Here is a 17499-nt window from a genome sequence, read left to right as displayed (position 1 = left end):
TGGTCTAAATTATGGGATCATACCTCTGAAGTGAGAATTGAACTCCAGATCTGGTGAGAGTGAGTTCCACTGGCTGAGCTATAGCTGACACATTGACAGTATGTAGAATACCCTCATCTCCTGTAGAAAAGTAAGATTTGTACAATCAAAAACAGAAGATATCAGGAATACTCAGCTGTGGAAAGAGAAAACGTATGTCCATCATTTGCGTAAGTTGTACTGGTCTATAATGCCCATAATTACCTTTCTTGAACAACGGGATAACCTTTGCCATCCTACAATCTTCTGGTACTACTCCTGCAGCCAGTGAGGATGGAAAGATTATCACCAAATGCATGGCAACCTCTCTCCTCACTTCCGGTAGTAACTTGTCCAACCCTGGGCACTTATTCATCCTAATGTTTTTCAAAAGTTCCTCCTTCCCAGCATCAATATATTCCAGCACTCTAGCCTATTTTAAACTGTCCTCACATTTGGCATGGACCCTCTCCCTCGTGAAAAGTGAAGTAATGCATTCATTAAGAATAACCCCTACCTCCTCCAGCTCCGGGCACATGTTTCCTATTTTATCCCTGACCGGTCCAACTCTCACTCTCGCCATTCTCCTGTACTTCATGTTTGTGAGAAAGCCTGTGGGTTTATGGATTATGAAGGATTATGGAATCCTTCTTGCCAAGGACTTCTCATGTCTCCTTCTAGCTCTTCTAAGACCATACTTAACTTCTCTCCAGGCTAACTTAAAACTCTCCAGAGCCTTCTTCGATCCTTGCTTCCTAAATCTTCTTCCCCTTGGCTAGATGTTTCACATCTCTTGTCAATCATGGTTCCCTCACCTTTCCCTTCCTCAGTGTGATAAACTTATCTAGAACCCTATGCAAGTACTTCCCAAAAACCCTCCACATTACTATTGTGCATTTCCTTGAGAACACCTACTCCCAATTTACACTCCTAAGTTCCTGACGAATAGCATCATAATTCTCCCTTCCCCAGTTAAGTACTTTCCTGTACTGTGTGCTTCTATCCCAATCCATGGCTTTGGTAAAGGTCGGGCAGTGGAGATCACTGTCCCTGAGATGTTCCCTTACCAAGAGATCTGCCACCAGACCAGATTCATTGCCTAGTACCAGATCCAGTATGGCCTATACTGTGGTCAAACTGTCCACATATTGTGTTAGGTACCCTTCCTGGACATAACTAACAAATCCCGGACTACCTAAAATCTTGTTGCACTAAAGAGATCCCAATCAATATTAGGAAAGCTGAAGCCTTCATCACAGCAACCCTGTTATATATGTTTTTTGCAGTTTTCCAAAATCTATCTCCTGATCTGCTCCTTTCTTTTTTCTGTAGAATAGAAAAGGGTCTATGGAACATTATAGACAAAATTGACTGAGGTCAGCATGGTTTCCTTAAGGGGAGACTTTATCTGACAAATCTTTTGGAATTGAGAAAGTAGCAGGCAGGATAGACACAGAAGAGTTAATAGACGTTATTTACTTGAATTTTCAGATAGCATTTGACGATATGCCACACACGAATCTGCCAAACCACATAAGAGCCTATGGTATTACAGGAAAGATATTAGCATGGACAGAAGGTTGGCTGACTGGCATAAAATAAAGTGTAGTAATAAAGGGGTCATTTTCTGACTAGTGGTGTTTCGCATTGGCTGGTGTTAGGTTCACTAATGTTCATGCTATATGTTAATAACCTAGATGGTGGGTTTAATGGGTCTGTAGCCATGTTTTCAGATGATGCAAAGATAGGGGGACAAGGAGGTAGTATTGAGGAAGCAGAGAGTCTACAGAAGGAGTTGGACAGATGAGAAGAATGGGCAAAGAATTGATAGATGGAATATAGTGTAGAAAAGAATATGGTCATGATCTTTGGTAGAAGGAATAAAAGCATAGCTGTTTTTTAAATGTGCGGTGAGTTTGGAAATCAGAGGTGTAAAAGGGCTTGGTATCCCTTGTACAAGATTCTTTGAAGATTAACGTAAGTACAGTCAGTAATAAGGAAATGAAATGCAATGCTAGCATTCATTTTGAGCGGACTAGAATATAAAAGCAAGAATGTAGTTCTGAGGCTTTATAAGGTGCTTTCTCTGACCACATTTAGAGTATTGTGAGTTGTCATGGGTCACTTATCTAAGAAGGACTTGCTACCATTGGAGAGGATCATGAGGAGGTTTGTGAGAATGATCCCAACAATGAATGAGGAGCAATTGATGGTTCTGTGCTTGTACTCACTGGAGTTTAGAAGAATGAGCAGCGATCTCATTGGAAACTATAGAATATTGAAAAGCCTAGACAGATTGGACGTGGAAAGGATGTTTCAGTAGAGGGGGAGTCTAGGACCAGAGAGCACAGCCTCAGAATAGAAAGACATCTCTCTAGAACAGAGATGATGGGGAATTTCTTTAGCCAGGTATGATGAATCGGTGGAATCCATTGTCAAATATCACTGTGGAGGCCAAGCCATTGAGTATACTTAAAGCAAGCATCATAATTCTTAAGAGTTAATTAAGTACTTAATTAGTAAGGGTACCAAAGGTTAAAGGGAGAAGTCAGGACAATGGGGCTGAGAGGGAAAATTAATCAGCTTTGATCGAATAGCAGACCAGGTGCAATGAGCCAGGTAAAAACCCAAAATCTGCTCCCAAGTCTCATGGTCTTTTGGTCTTAAAGTAATCTTTGTGTAGTATAGTTCCATAACCAAACTGAATGAGATGTTTTCATGGATATTTTGTGGAGTCAGCAGTTGTTAAGCGGTTGCACTGTGATCTAATACAAAGGGCGATTTTTTTCAGATTTCTGGATTACTTAGCATCCAAAAAGAGAGTGCACTGAAATTGTTGTATCTAAAATGTAAGGCAGCTTGCTCACTGACCTATTCTACAATGACAGGCCTTGCTTAGGGGTGTACCATCTTGTCCAAGGTCTGAAAAAATGGCTATGAGAAGACAAGAAATATCAGTTCAGGCTTTTGCTCTATATTGCTGGTCAGTCATTCCTCCCAGGCACAGGATCGGGCAATGTTGTTACCTCACTCCTAGGTGGGTATCCTGTGGATAATCACTGCCGAATTTTGTATTGGCATTAGTTTTCACTGTATCATGATACAGTGAAAAGTTTGTCTTGCACAGTGTTTAAACAGATTAAAATATTACACGGTGCGTTGTGCGAGAAGAAGGTACAACAATAACTACGCAGAATAAAGTGTAAAAGCTAGCGAAAGGGTGCAGTACAGGTAAGTGATAAAGTGCAAGGTAGATTGTGAGGCCAGGAGTCCATCTTATTGCTCAGAGTTTGGAAACAGTGGGATAGAAGCTGACTTTCAGCCTGGTAGTAGAGTAGATGCTTTCAAGCTTTTGTATCTTTTGCCCAATGGCAGAGGGGAGAAGAGAAAATGCCCACAGTGGATGAGATCTTTGGTTATGCAGCTGCTTTACTGAGGCAGCAGGAAGTATAGACAGAGTCTATAGAGAGGAGGCTGGTCCCTGTACTGTGCCAAACTGAGTCTACAGATCTCTGCAGTTTCTTATGGTGGTTTCCACACCAAGCTGTTATACATCCAGACAAGACAGATTGCTTCAGTAAAATTTGGTACATGAAGGATGTAGTTAGCCTCTTGAGGAAGTAGAGGCATTGGTGACCTTTCTTGTCCATGACATCTGTGTGGTTGGACCAGGACGGGTTATTTTTGATGTTCATACTAAGGAACCTGACACTTTCTACCCTCTCAACCTCAATACTGTTGATATAGACAACACATGTACTGTTGCCTTTCCTGAAGTTAATGGTCAGCTCTTTTGTTTGATTGACATTGAGAGAAAGACTGTTGTCAGGACACCATATCACTAAACTCACTACTCAGCCTCATCATTATTTGAGAGGTGGCTCACTACAGTGGTACCATCTGCCAAATTGTAGATGGAGTTAGTGCAGAATCTGGCCGTGTGGTCATGAGTGTACAGGGAGTTGAGAAGGAGTTTGAAAATACAACATTGTGGAGCACCAGTGTTTCGAATAATTGTGAAGGAGGTGTTGCTGCCTGACCTTACTGATTGTGATCTGCTGATCAAGGATCCATTTGCAGAGGGAGGCATTAAGTCCCAGGATCAGGGCTTAGGACGAGTTTGCTATAATTTCAATTTGGATGTCAATTCCAAAGGGAAGCATATCCCAATTTTGAAGAGAGATAGGCTACATTGAACTGTAAATTAACAAAGTTATGTTAGCACCTTGACAAAACATGTGTAAGCAGAAATCTGTTTCTATGTTCTTTATGAAAGTAATGACAGTGTCTTGAAAAATTGACATTTACCCTATTACACGGGGACTATGTTACTTGATTATTTGCAGCAAACACGCAATGAACTTTACACAAGGATATTGATGGTATGAAGCCTCTGTGAGAATAAGTGGAAGAGAACTTATACACACTGATTCCTCTACTTTACAATGTGGTTCAATAAATGTTTTGTGTGAAAAGCAAATCTTTTAAATGCAGCCAGTGACTTTGAACCATCCATCATCTTTCAGATTGCATAAAGTGAAAATTCCTTCAGCTTGTCTACTCTTGTGCACAGATGCCACACAGTACAAATTATATTTTACTGTTAATATACACGTAAACTAATGTTAGGATGACATTTAGAGAGGTTTCTTCTAGTTAACAAATTGGCTCTGCTTTTAAAAAAAGGAAGCTTTCATTGTTTGTTTCAATGACTGGGATGTTACGAATCTCTGTTGGAAATTACTTGTTTTCTTTCTTAACAGAGGACATTGGTGGATCTGAGATGTGCAATTTTATCCTTTTGTGAGAATAATTGTACAGATTTGGAATCTCAGTGGATTCTGTACAAGTCATGAGACATTTATGTATAATAATAGACTGCTTTCTTATATTTAGTGTTTTTCTTTCCAGTTCTGTTTCAAGTGCTGTGGAATGAGAGACACAATATGTTTTACCAAAGGCTCCATCTGTAAAGGCAAATGAAAATGATCTGTTAGTCCAGTGGAGATAACTTTAGGGAAATTTACATCAAAGTGAAAATAAGTTTTATGAGACCATGACAACAGCTGTTTTGAAGTTTCAGATTTCAGATTTTGGAATTATTTATCACAGTCCCATTGAAACATACATTGAAATGCATCATTTGTGTTAATCTGCTAGACTGTGTCAGCTACATGGGCAGCTGCAAGTGTCGCCATGCATTCCAGCACCAGCATAGCAAGCCCACCATGCCTGGCTGAACAACACAGATGACAACAAGACAGTGCAGAGCAAGTTGCAAAGTTACAACGGCAAATTGAGCCCCATTCCTCCCTCCTATCCAAGCAGATGATAGTCCTCTAATCGCAGGCCAGGCTGGCTTCAGCCTCCAGTGAACTGGATCCATGGATTCAAGTCCTGGGCCTTTGACTTTCCCAGTGGACTCATAGTGTTTCACAGACTCTGGGATCCAGCCATCAAGTTCATCTTCTGGACTTCCAATTACCCTTTGGGCTTTGATCTTTGGTATCGACCCAGGACTCAGTGATGATGATGAATGAGGACCCTGAATGAGTACCCAAGCTCTGAGGCTTGTCACCAGCCTTCTTCCGTGCTGGTCTCTCGGTCTGATATTTGCCAAGCCACTGGCCTGCAACGTGATATGGAGGTGTTGACTCTAGCCTCTCCTCTAATTCCCCTATGTCTCTGTCCCTTAACCTAATATGATCCCTAAATCCCTTTCTTGTCCCCAAAATCATCCCTCGAAACAAAAAAAAACAACTAAATCCAAGCCATGACCTTAGCGGAGACTGCAACTTGGCGCCATTTTGACACAGAAAGTTTGTGTTGGGGACACTGAGCTAATTTGAGTGCTTCTTTGTAAGTTACTAATTGTTGTTCCTTTCCACCTCTTACGGTGCATCAGATGGTAACCTTATCATTTCTTCAGCATTTGCCTGGTCTTTACGAGGCTGAGTTGCTAGCCCAATGACTGCTCCTGGTTAGTCTCGTCGATATACCAAATGTACACAAATGCACGGGGCAGACCATAAGGGGCTTAGCCCATGCCTGGTCCTCAGCTCTTGCAAGAAGCCATTGTTTGCACTTGTTATTGAGGTTGTGTGACTTACAATGTCTTGCTTGCTTCATTCTATTGCGATATTTTTCATAGTCTCTGAAGCTCACCAACAATCAGACGCACTCACAAAACATTTAAATATTAAAATATTGAAATGTATTAATAAAAAAATTCTAAAAAATCAACTGAAACAATATTCAACATATTACATTGATTAAGATAATGGAAAAGAAACATACACTTGTCTTCATCTAACTCTGGTGAAAGCTGGCAACTTTTTGTAAAATTTAGAGATACAACATGGTATCTGAGCCTATCAGCCCTGCTGGCCCTTGCCACCCATTTACACCCATCTTTGGAATTAACCAACTAACTTGTACTTCAGAATTTGGGAGGAAACCAGAGAACCAAGAGGTACAAAGATGAGAAACGCTTACATTAGAATGACCATAACTAAACTGTACTATAATACTTCTGTTGGCTCTGTGGAACAGTCCATGTTCCAAGTCTATACGGGTATCCATCCCCCTCTCTTCCTTCGCTACATCGACGACTGCATTGGCACTGCCTCCTGCACGCATGCTGAGCTCATTGACTTCATTAACTTTGCCTCCAACTTTCACCTTGCCCTCAAATTTACTTTCTTGATCTTTCAGTCTCCATCTCTGGAGACGGCTTATCTACTCATATCTACTATAAGCCTACTGACTCTCACAGCTACCTGGACTATTCCTCTTCCCACCCTGTCTCTTGCAAAAATGCCATCTCCTTCTCACAATTCCTTCATCTCCACCACATCTGCTCTCAGGATGAGGCTTTTCATTCCAGGACAAAGGAGATGTCTTCCTTTATTAAAGAAAGGGGATTCCCTTCCTCCACCATTAACTCTGCTCTCAAACGCACCTCTCCCATTTCACACACATCTGCTCTCACCCCATCCTCCCGCCACCCCACTGGAGATAGATTTCCCCTTGTCCTCACCTACCAGCTCACCAGCCTCCGGGTCCAACATATAATTCTCCATAACTTCCACCACCTCCAATGGGATCCCACCACCAAACTCAAAGTATGAGAGTACAGTTTAGTTATGATCATTCTGATGTAAAGGTAGAATAAGTGTTATCCCAGGCTACATCCACACTAGACCAGATAATTTTGAAAATGCCGGTTTCGCGTAAAAACGATAGGCATCCACACTATGTGTTTTTGAAAATATCTCTATCCACATTGAAACGGAGATTTCAGCGAAACTCCTCCTGTTGTGCATGTACAGGACACATCTACCGAAAACAAGCGACATGTTTGGTGTTGAATCTCGCCGTAAGAGTGTGCTTTTGTGTAGTTATAGACTAGAAAAACTTAAAAGGATGGACAGCTGTTGGCTCTTGTGCAGGAGAACTTAAAACTAAAAAAAAACAAATACTGGAACATATGGAGGCAACCGACAGGGAGTTCACAGACAGATTGACCTGGCTGACGGCGAACATTGAAAAACTGACTAACTCTGTTGCATTAATAAAGCACCTTGTTAAATGTATAAAACATGTCTGCATCAGTGTTATTTCCATACAATGTTACACTAGGCTGTTACACATCTATTGTCAGAGAAGTACTTGCATAAATAGGTAAACCACCTTCATACGAGCAAGGACAGAAAACAGGGCAAAGTTAGTATACTTATTTATTCAGTAAGTTATGGGTCAAAGTATTTGGTGAGTACATTTCTAACTCTTCTGGCTTCAGTCTCATTGTTGTCTGTTCTGAAATTGTTAGGTTGCGTTCAAGAAAACAATGAAATAGCGTGCTGCCATCTGACAGCATTTTCAGATTTCTCCGGTTACCCCGTCCGCACTGATCTGCCCAAACAGCGTTTTCAAAAATACCCACCCTGGAAAGCGTTTCTGAAAAGCTCCGGTTTCAGGGGACGAAAACACTGTTTTAGTGGACGGAGGGTAAAAACGAAGAGAAAGAGCTTTGGTTACGGATTTATCCGGCGTAGTGTGGACGTAGCCCCAGTTTCTTGAAAGGCAAACACAAAACATACGTTCCTTTTCTATTTTGCTTTGTGCAAGTAGAGTCCTTGCATGTCCTCTCAATGTTTCATCAGATTCAGAATCAAAAGCCTTGGGTCTTTAATTACGTACTTTCTGATACTCTATCTGTGTAGTAACTTGAAATAGTATTTTTAACTGGAAACAAATCTTCACTTTGACATGTTAAACCAAAATAGAAATTTATGAAAACATCATTTTGGTATGGTAACCACTGGTTTCATTTTGAATCTAAATACAGAGTGAAACCCTCTTATTACAGAGTGTGAGTCTCATGAATTAAAGATAAAAGAGAAATCTTGAGGTGCAATAAAAGGGAATGCAAAATGGAAGCAGGAAATAGAAGGTGATGACACAAAGCAAAAGATTTAAGGAAAATAATATTTATTTTCTACATATATATTTGGTTGTTCAGGGGAACTTTAAACAGATGTCCGGTATTTAAGAAAAAGCATTTGGTTATTGCTCAAAAGTGGTTCATCATAACATTCTCCCTTCACAGGGTGATGTCCATAAAATGGTTTCATGAGATATAAATTAAGGTAAAGAGTCAGGAGGATTGTTTCTTTGAACTTTTCATGATTAACTTCTGATATACAGTGCAGGGCAGACTCAAACCCATATTGTTCAGATGCCAGCATTGTCCAGATTGGCTGGTTTATCAGCCCCTGTTTTTGTGGAACATAATACTTATGGCCGATGGGAAACATCAAAGGCTTTTCTCATCTTATCACTGCTGCACAGCCCTCATCACCATAACACCACAAAGTCAAACCAGAACACTGGTAACTGTGTAAACAGAGCAACAAATTCTCTAATACTGCTGGCTACGTGTAAGTACAGCTGCATTACAAAGATGTAAGATGTGCATTACAAAGGGGCTGCAGGAGTTAATTAGCACAGCAAAGAAAGCGGGTTAGTTGGGTTCCATACAAAATACTTTTTTATATAATTTTTTTATATTGAATTTTCAAATGGTTACAGAAGGAAAAAAATTATCAACCCTTCCCCCCCCCCCTTAGCCCCTCTCCCCTAACATATCCCTGTAGAAAGAGAAAAAAAAGAGAAAATGAAAGAAAGAATGCCTGGATATTGGAAGATCCCCACATGCTCCACGGAATTCATAATAGCTTTAGTATATATATTTATTTATTTCCCCAAATAACCAATAATTTTATCTTCGGAGCACTTATATATTTAATCCTATCTTTTGTAAATAAGGGTGCCAAATTTTCAGAACTATTTCGTATTTATCTCTTAAATTATAAGTAATTTTTTCAAATGGAATGCAGCTAAAAGCTATATCTATTTTCATTTTCTTAATGTATGTTAAAATTCCTTTTCTTTTCACCAGTCCATTAAGCCCATTAACATTAAAACTTAAAAAATTCAGTAAATTAGTCTTTATCAGAATCAGAATCAGACTTTAATCGCCAAGTACCTGTGCACATACAAGGAATTTACTTCCGGCAGATGTTGTCTCTCTGCTCATAACAATAATAATGATAAATATAAATGAAAATATAGATTATACATACAAGTAGTGCAATCCAAGTAATAGTTAGCTGACAGTTAACCGGCAGTTAACTGTTCAGCAAAGTGACCGCAGTAGGGAAAAAACTTCTCCAGTGCCTATTAGTCTTAGTCTGGAGGGATCTGAAGCGCCTACCAGACGGAAGCAGTTCAAACAGTCCGTGCGCAGGATGGAAGGAGTCCTTTATGATGTTCCCCGCCCTCTCCTTCAACCTGGAAGAGTACAGGTCCACAATAGAGGGCAGGGAGGCTCCAATGATGCGCTCGGTAGTCCTCACTGTGCGCTGTAGTCTGGTTCTATCCTGCTTGGTGGCGGCTCCAAACCACACAGTGATGGAGGTGCACAGGACAGACTCAATGACTGCAGTGTAGAACTGCAGCAGCAATTCCTGAGGCAGACCATATTTCCTCAAGAGCCGCAGGAAGTACATCCGCTGCTGGGCCTTCTTCAGGATGGAGCTGATGTTCTGCTCCCACTTCAGATCCCGAGAGATGGTGGTTCCCAGGAACCTGAAGTTCTCCACGGTGGACACAGGGCTTCTGAGGACTGTGAGGGGGGACATAACGGGGGGATGTCTCCTGAAATCCACTATCATCTCCTTTGTCTTGAGCGTGTTCAGCTCCAGATTTTTAACAGGGTTACTCCAGTCTATAGTAATACCTAACTTTTCAACTTTCGTAGTACCTTGGGGAATCTTTTAAAAATTCTCCGTGTTGCTATGTGTTCCCCCCCCCCCCCCCCCCCGATTGTCCAGGCAAAGAAAGAAAGATTAAAGAAAAATAGATTATAAAGAAAAAAGTTAACAAAATACCCCCCTACTAATGTTGTGAATAAAGAAAATACACAACATTACCCCCCTCCATTGTGCGGGTCATAGCAATTGCGATGATTACACACGTGAATCCCGTAGCAATCGATCCGAAGCTCCCCCAGCTCTCTCATAATATAAAAAAGTATATATAAGAGAGGAAAAAATAATATCACTACTCTCCATTAATATTTCTCAAATTTTTACCTTTCTCCCCCTGTATCATATAATTAAGAATATATTTAAATATTATTCTGTCCTTAAACATCCATGAACTCCATTCACTGTCCCTGTCTTCATCTTTAATCCGTTTCACTTTTAAATCTTTGGCTGTGGTTAGCGAATATTTGGGAGTTCTTGTGCAAATTCTCCTGCATCCCGATAATCAGTAAAAGATCTTCTTTTTCCGTCATCCAAAAAAATTATCAGGGTTGCTGGGTGACGCATTATAAATTTATAACCCTTTTCCCATAAAACTTTTATCGCTGGGTTAAATTCCTTCTTTCTCTTCAAAAGGTCATAACTTATATCAGGATAGAAAAGAACTGTTTTCCCTTCTATCATCAATGGCCCGTTTCTCTTTCTGGCACGTTGGGCAGTCGCCTTCAGGACCTTTTCTTTATCTTGATATCTTAAGCATTTTATCAAGATTGATCATGGGTTTTGATCAACTTGAGGTCTTGATCTTAAGGTTCTGTGAGCCCTTTCAATTTCAATTAATTAGGTTCCTTCTTCCATTTCCAAAATTTCTGGAATCCATTTTTGAAAAAAATTCATTGGATCCTGTCCCTCTATACCTTCTTTAAGTCCAACAATCTTAGTATTATTTCGTCTGTTAAAATTTTCAAGTACATCCACTTTTTCCAACAACTGTTTTCTTTCTGATGTCCAGGCAGAAATATTCTCTTCCATTTTATTCACTCTATCAAATGGTGTCTCCCGTTATTTCTTCCAAGTTTTTAATTTTCTTGTCCATTTTGCCCTGTCTTTTCATCACTTTGTCAAACATAATCTTCATATTTTAATACCTTTTTTATTACTTTTAATGCTTTTAATTCATGCCTTATTTGCACCAAGGATTTTTTAATGTCTCCAATATCACCTCCAACCTCTTCCTGTTGCTCTTCTTTGTTTGTCTCTTCATCTTCGTCTGATTTATCCAGAGAATCTGATTCCACCTCAAATTCACTTTCACTTTCAGTTCTGATCATAGCTGGGATTTGTAGTTTGGGTTGCTCGTGTTTGCGCATGCACCTTCCTTCACGCATGCGCAATTCCTGTTGCTCTTTTTTTTTGGAAACGGTTGATGTTGCTGCAGTTTCCTGTTCTGTATCGCTGGAGGTAAAATGCACTTGAGACCGAGGCTCTTTCATGGCTGCCGGCCTTGATTCTTTTCCAACTTGTGTTGTCTTCAAAGTAGTAGTTTTCTTCTGCTTCTGTTTAGGAGACATATCTTAAGACAATCCTGAGTAGTTTATAAGTAATTTTTAAAAAGTATTTACTAACTTTTCTTCACTTAAACATTATTTTACTGTTTTTTCTACGGGAGAGCTGGATTTCCACGTCTCGATCCTACGTCATCACGTGACATCCCCCCTACAACAAAATACTTGAAGTGTCAGGAAATGTAGAGGAGGCTTTACCCAAAAGCAGAGCAGTGGGAGACGATTTGGCCGTAAACAATATTTAATGAATAAACTACAAAATAACAAGACATGAGAGGCCACGAAACAAGAGACAATGGATACTTAACACAATAAGATAACTGAAGGCTAGGAGCAACTGGTTGAGCACGGTTGGTTTGATGAGTGAACAAGGACTGTGGATGAGACCTCGCTTTAAATAGGCTGCAGGTGATGTGTTGGAAATGAGTGGGAGGTGATTCCTGTTTTCTGTGTGGTGGCTGGGAGGCACTTGCCTGTGCAGGTTTGACAGGACCCCACCCCCTGCTCCACCTATACCTGACAGCCCAGGATGTTCTGGATGAGTCCTAAGGAACCTCACGATGAGTGGTAGATACAAGATGAAACAAGGACAGCACCCAAAACGTCTCCTCCAGGCCACACCATGGCAGTGTAGCTGTTAGCACGATGTGATTACAGCTTGCATCTGCAATTCGGAATTTAACTTCAGAGCCGTTCAGTAGGGAGTCTGTACACCATTCCCATGAGATGCATTGCTTTTCCCTGAGTACTCTGATTTCCTGCCACAGTTCAATGATGAGCCGGATAGGATAAATGGTCGTTGTAAATTGTCCGGTGTTTAGGTCAGGGTAAATTGGCTTTTTTGGGGATTGCTGGGGCAGCGTGGCTTGAAGGGTCAGAAGGACCTACTCTACACTGTATTGATAAATAAATAAAGTACCCTTCGGACCTGAACAGGTATTGTACATCTTGTCCATGATGAAGTGAATCCCCCAACCAGCAAACCATGTGCACCTTTCTCATCCTAGGTTCTGGAGGTGCAGGCTCAGGTGGGTGGAGTGGTCCATGGACAATGGGCTTGAGACAGTACATGTGGAAGGTAGGTGTGATCTCGAGGGACGCTGGCAGCTGGAGGTGGTAAGTGGCTGGATTGATGTGACAGGTAATTTTGAAGGAACGGATGAATCGCGATGAGAGTTTGCGGGAGTCAGTATGCAGGATTAGATCTTGAGTGGACAGCTAGACACAGTCCCCAGGCTGCAGCAGTTAGCTGGCCGCTGATGCAGTTAGCCCAATGGCAGTAGGTTCAGTCAGCAGACAGGATGGCCATCTGTGACCTCTTCCAACCAGTCCTGCAGCAATGAGCCAGGGCACTGGCAAATGGATCCCCCTCCATTGGTTCCTCCTTGGGGAACAATGGGGGTTGGAAGCCATGAAACACTTCAAAGGGTGACATACCTGTGTTAGAGGAGGTATGTAGATTGTGGGACAGTTGGGCCCACAGAAGATATGTCTTCCATGTGAAAGCATCACAGAAATATCTCCACTAATAGGCTCTTTCCGATTTACAGCCGGTCTGCTAATGATAGACGGAGGATAAACTCACTGAGGTGCAGAGGAGGGAGCAGAAGGTTCACCAGAAGTGGGACATGAATTGTGGGCTGATCCGATACAATGTCCTGAAGGGAACTATGGAGTGAACTACAAGTTGGAGAGCCAGGTCCACCATCTTGACTGCTGACACTAGTCTGGGGAGGACAATGAAGTGGGCTGCCTTGGAGAACCAGTCCACTACTGTCTTGATCACTGTGGCCCCATTGGAAAGTGGGAATACCATTAAATCCAGGGCAATATGAGACCATGGGCTTCAGGGGACTAGTAGGTGGCTCAGACGCCTAGAGGGCCACTGGTTGGAGGAATTAGGTTGGGTGTCCTGAGGGCAGGCAGCAACAAACTGATGTATGTCTGTGATCATAGTGGGACATCAGGACAGACATCGCAAAAATTCTAGAGACTGTCGAGTGCCTCAGAGCAGATGGCAGAGTGCATGCTGTTGTTAGGTGTAGGAGTAGGCCGGAGTAGGCTCATGCTCTGGGGCCTGGTGGATCTGGTTTTCAAAATCCCAGGCAATTGGGACAAGGACCTGTGCGGATGGAGTGATGGGCTGAGGGTCAATCTCCATTTCAGCTGGGTTGAAGTGTCACAAAAGGGCATCTGCTTTAGTGATCCTGGAGCCGGGTCGGTAGAAGATGGCGAAGTTGAATTGTTTGAAGAATAGAACAAAGTGAGCCTGACATGGGCTGAGTTGGCGGGTTTGTTGTATGGATATACACTCTGGTGGTCAATCCAGGTCAGGAAAAGCTCTTCGTCACAGTTCCTCCAAGGCCTATTTGATGGCAAGTAGCTCCCTCTCTCCTACTCATTAACCGTGCTGTTTAGAGGATGGGCCCAATGTTCATGTCAGATGCATCCACCTGTAGCACAAGAACCCCAGAGGGTTTCAGTGCTGGAGAATGGGAGTGGTGGTGAAGCATCTCTTGAGCTCCTCGAAAGAATAGTCTGCAACAGGTTATCTGCGAGGGATGAGGGATGTGAATGAGGCAGCGATTTGGCTGTATTTCCTGATAAATTGACAGTAGAAGATGGAGAAGCCCAAGAAGTGCTGTAGCTATTTGAGAGAGTGAAGTCTGGGCCATTCAACAATGGTACACACTTTCTCTAGGTTCATGGTTATGCCTTAGGGTGGAAGGAAATGACTATGGTGTGGAACTGGCATTTTTCTAACTTACTGCACAGTTGGTTTTTGCGGAGGTGCAGAAGGACTGCATTGACATGACAGACATGATCTTGGAAAAGATGAGGATGTTGTGGTAGACAAATGTGTACCTTTGTGATATGTCTTGGATGATCTTCTTGATGACGTCCGAAAGGTATCACCAAGTATGTTATCACAAGGGTGTTGTGAATGCCATCTTCCACTCAAACCCCAGGTGGATATAGATCAGATTGTATGTGCTCCATCAATCCACTGTGTCGAAGATCTGGGGGCCTCAAGGAGTGTTTTGAATGCGCTATCCATCAAGTGGAGATGGTAGCCATTCTCACTGGTGATCTTGTTGAGAGTACGGTGGGTGATGCAGGGACCAAGACCCCCATCCTTCCTTTTGACGATGAAGAAACCTGCACCAGCTGGGGACTGCGATGGATGAATGAAGCTGTGCTGTAGCATTTCAACTTACTTACTTACTTTACTTCATTGTCACCAAACAATTGATACTAGAGCGTACAATCATCACAGAGATATTTGTTTCTGCGCTTTGCGCTCCCCTAAAATACAAATCAAAGTAAATATAATAAAAATTTAAATTATAAATCATAATTAGAAAATAGAAAAGGGAAAGTACGGTAGTGCAAGTCAGGTCCAGATATTTGGAAGGTATGGCCCAGATCCGGGTCAGGATCTGTTCAGCAGTCTTACCGCAGTTGGAAAGAAGCTGTTCCCAAATCTGGCCGTATGAATCTTCATGTAGTCATTCATGGTTTGGGTCTAAGTTGTGGAGAGAGAGAATAGACAACCTCAGGGAGGGGTGGTGCCCAGGAGAAGGTCAATCACACAGTCCTGTGGTCTGTGAGGAGGCAGGGTGCTGGCTTCCCTTTTACTGAAGGCAATGGCTAAGTTGTAGTATTTCTGTGGGAGTTTGGTGAGGTCGAGAGTTTCCTCAGTTTCAACAGATTTACAGAGTAAAGTCAACTGGAGCTGCAGTCAGGTGGGACCCCAATTCAGTACTGAGCCAGATGACTAGATGAAGTGAGGGCCATGAGTAGTGGAGGTAACCCAAGATAATATGTGTTTTGGGTGAGTCCAGAAGGAGAAATTGGATGGATGGTGATGATCTCTGACCATCCCAGACCACAAGGGAAGTCTGTCAGTGGATGTGATACAGAAGGGGTGAGAGACAGACTCAGTAGGAAGGCCAATCTACTCACCTAAAGCTTGGTCCAGAGAGTTGCCTGCTGCACCAGAATCTACCAGATCCTCCTGTGTGCATTGAGCTGTTGAGATGTGGAGGAGCACAGAGAGAGTGAATCCGGCTATAGTGCAAAAACAAGAGGCTGAGGAGAGCTTACCAGTTAGAAGGCTCCTCCTCTCTACCTGGTAGTGCCATTTCCTGGTCAGTGGGCATTTGATGCATAGGTGATTGGCAGCTCCGTAGTATGCACACAAGTTGCTTTTCTTGATGATCTGGAGTGTCATTCCATAAGAAACTTGTTAAATCAGAGGGCTAGAATGATGAGATTTTCAAGGTCCTTGGGGATCTCCCAGGTAGACTGCTCATCTTTCAGCATACCGTGATGGGCCAGCAGTGCTTCGTTTTCCAGTTGCACTCCACCACAAAGATCCTGAATTCCATGGTGTAATCCAGCACTGGGCTTGAGACTTGATGCAAGCAAGTATCTGATCCACTGCCCCCTTCCGCTTCTTGGATGGTTGAAAGCCCGCCGCATCTCAGAAGTGAATTCCCTACGTTTATTAACCCAGCTAGCAGCAGCCCAGGTCAGAACTCTTCCAGTGAGCAGAGAGATGACAAAGACAATTTTGGCTCACTCTGCATATTAGAGATGGGAGACAGGTGGCTGTTGTTGACTGGGTGGAGACTGAAAGGTGGCTGCCTGTGCAGGCTTGATAGAAAAGCAATAAAGCTGCAGGTGCTGCAGTCTGAAATACTGGAAGAACTCATCTAGGCAAGCAGTGTTTGTGGTAAGAAAAATGAGAATGTTTCAAGCCAAAGACCCTTCATCACATCTTATCATGTGGCAGAAAGAAGTGTTACATTTGCACCAGTGTAGAGTCCTGCATTATTGTATTATTGACAATTTTATGAGGAGAAGCATTATTTTACACTCTGCAAACATGGACTGAAATATGGATAAATTTGACTTGCTGATGTCTATCCAATCTAAAACATTCAGTTCTGTGCCCAATTACTTTACTGCATTCCTGTCTTTCAGTCATATTTTTTTTGGAGGGAAAGGTTGACATCAGCTTTATACAAAAATTTTAGATCAATCTTACATCCTTTGGGGTGTGATTGCACTGTGATTAGATCCTGTAGCTATAAACCAAGATCCTGTTTTGAACGATCCACGAATGAATTCTAAACACACCATCTCAGCCAGTGAAATAAACTCAGATAACAGAACAAACCTGAAATGAAATGGCTGAACAATTAGTTTGGTTGTTTCAGAAATATAAAGTGGATAAGACTGGATGGACCATTCCTCATTGACCTGGATGTGAAAAAGATACAATCCAGTTGACTCCATAATGTACCATCTATGAATTTATCTTTAGGAAAACTGCCTCGAGAACAGCTGTCAGCCTGAAGAGTTTTAGACACATAATCTCAGTATTTAGCCCAAGTTGGTGGCTTCTACAAACCGACTTCCTCCTTTGGCAGGATACTCAGATCCTGATTTATTTATCACATATACACCAAAACATACAGTGAAATGCATCGTTTGCTTTAACATCCAACACAACCTAGAGATGGGCTGGCAGCAGAGTGCAAGTGTTACCACACATTCTGGCACCAACATATGCTGAT

The sequence above is a fragment of the Hypanus sabinus genome, chromosome 13, assembly GCF_030144855.1.
Source record: "Hypanus sabinus isolate sHypSab1 chromosome 13, sHypSab1.hap1, whole genome shotgun sequence".
Taxonomy (NCBI): Eukaryota; Metazoa; Chordata; class Chondrichthyes; order Myliobatiformes; family Dasyatidae; genus Hypanus; species Hypanus sabinus.
This window is presented reverse-complemented; position numbering follows the sequence as displayed.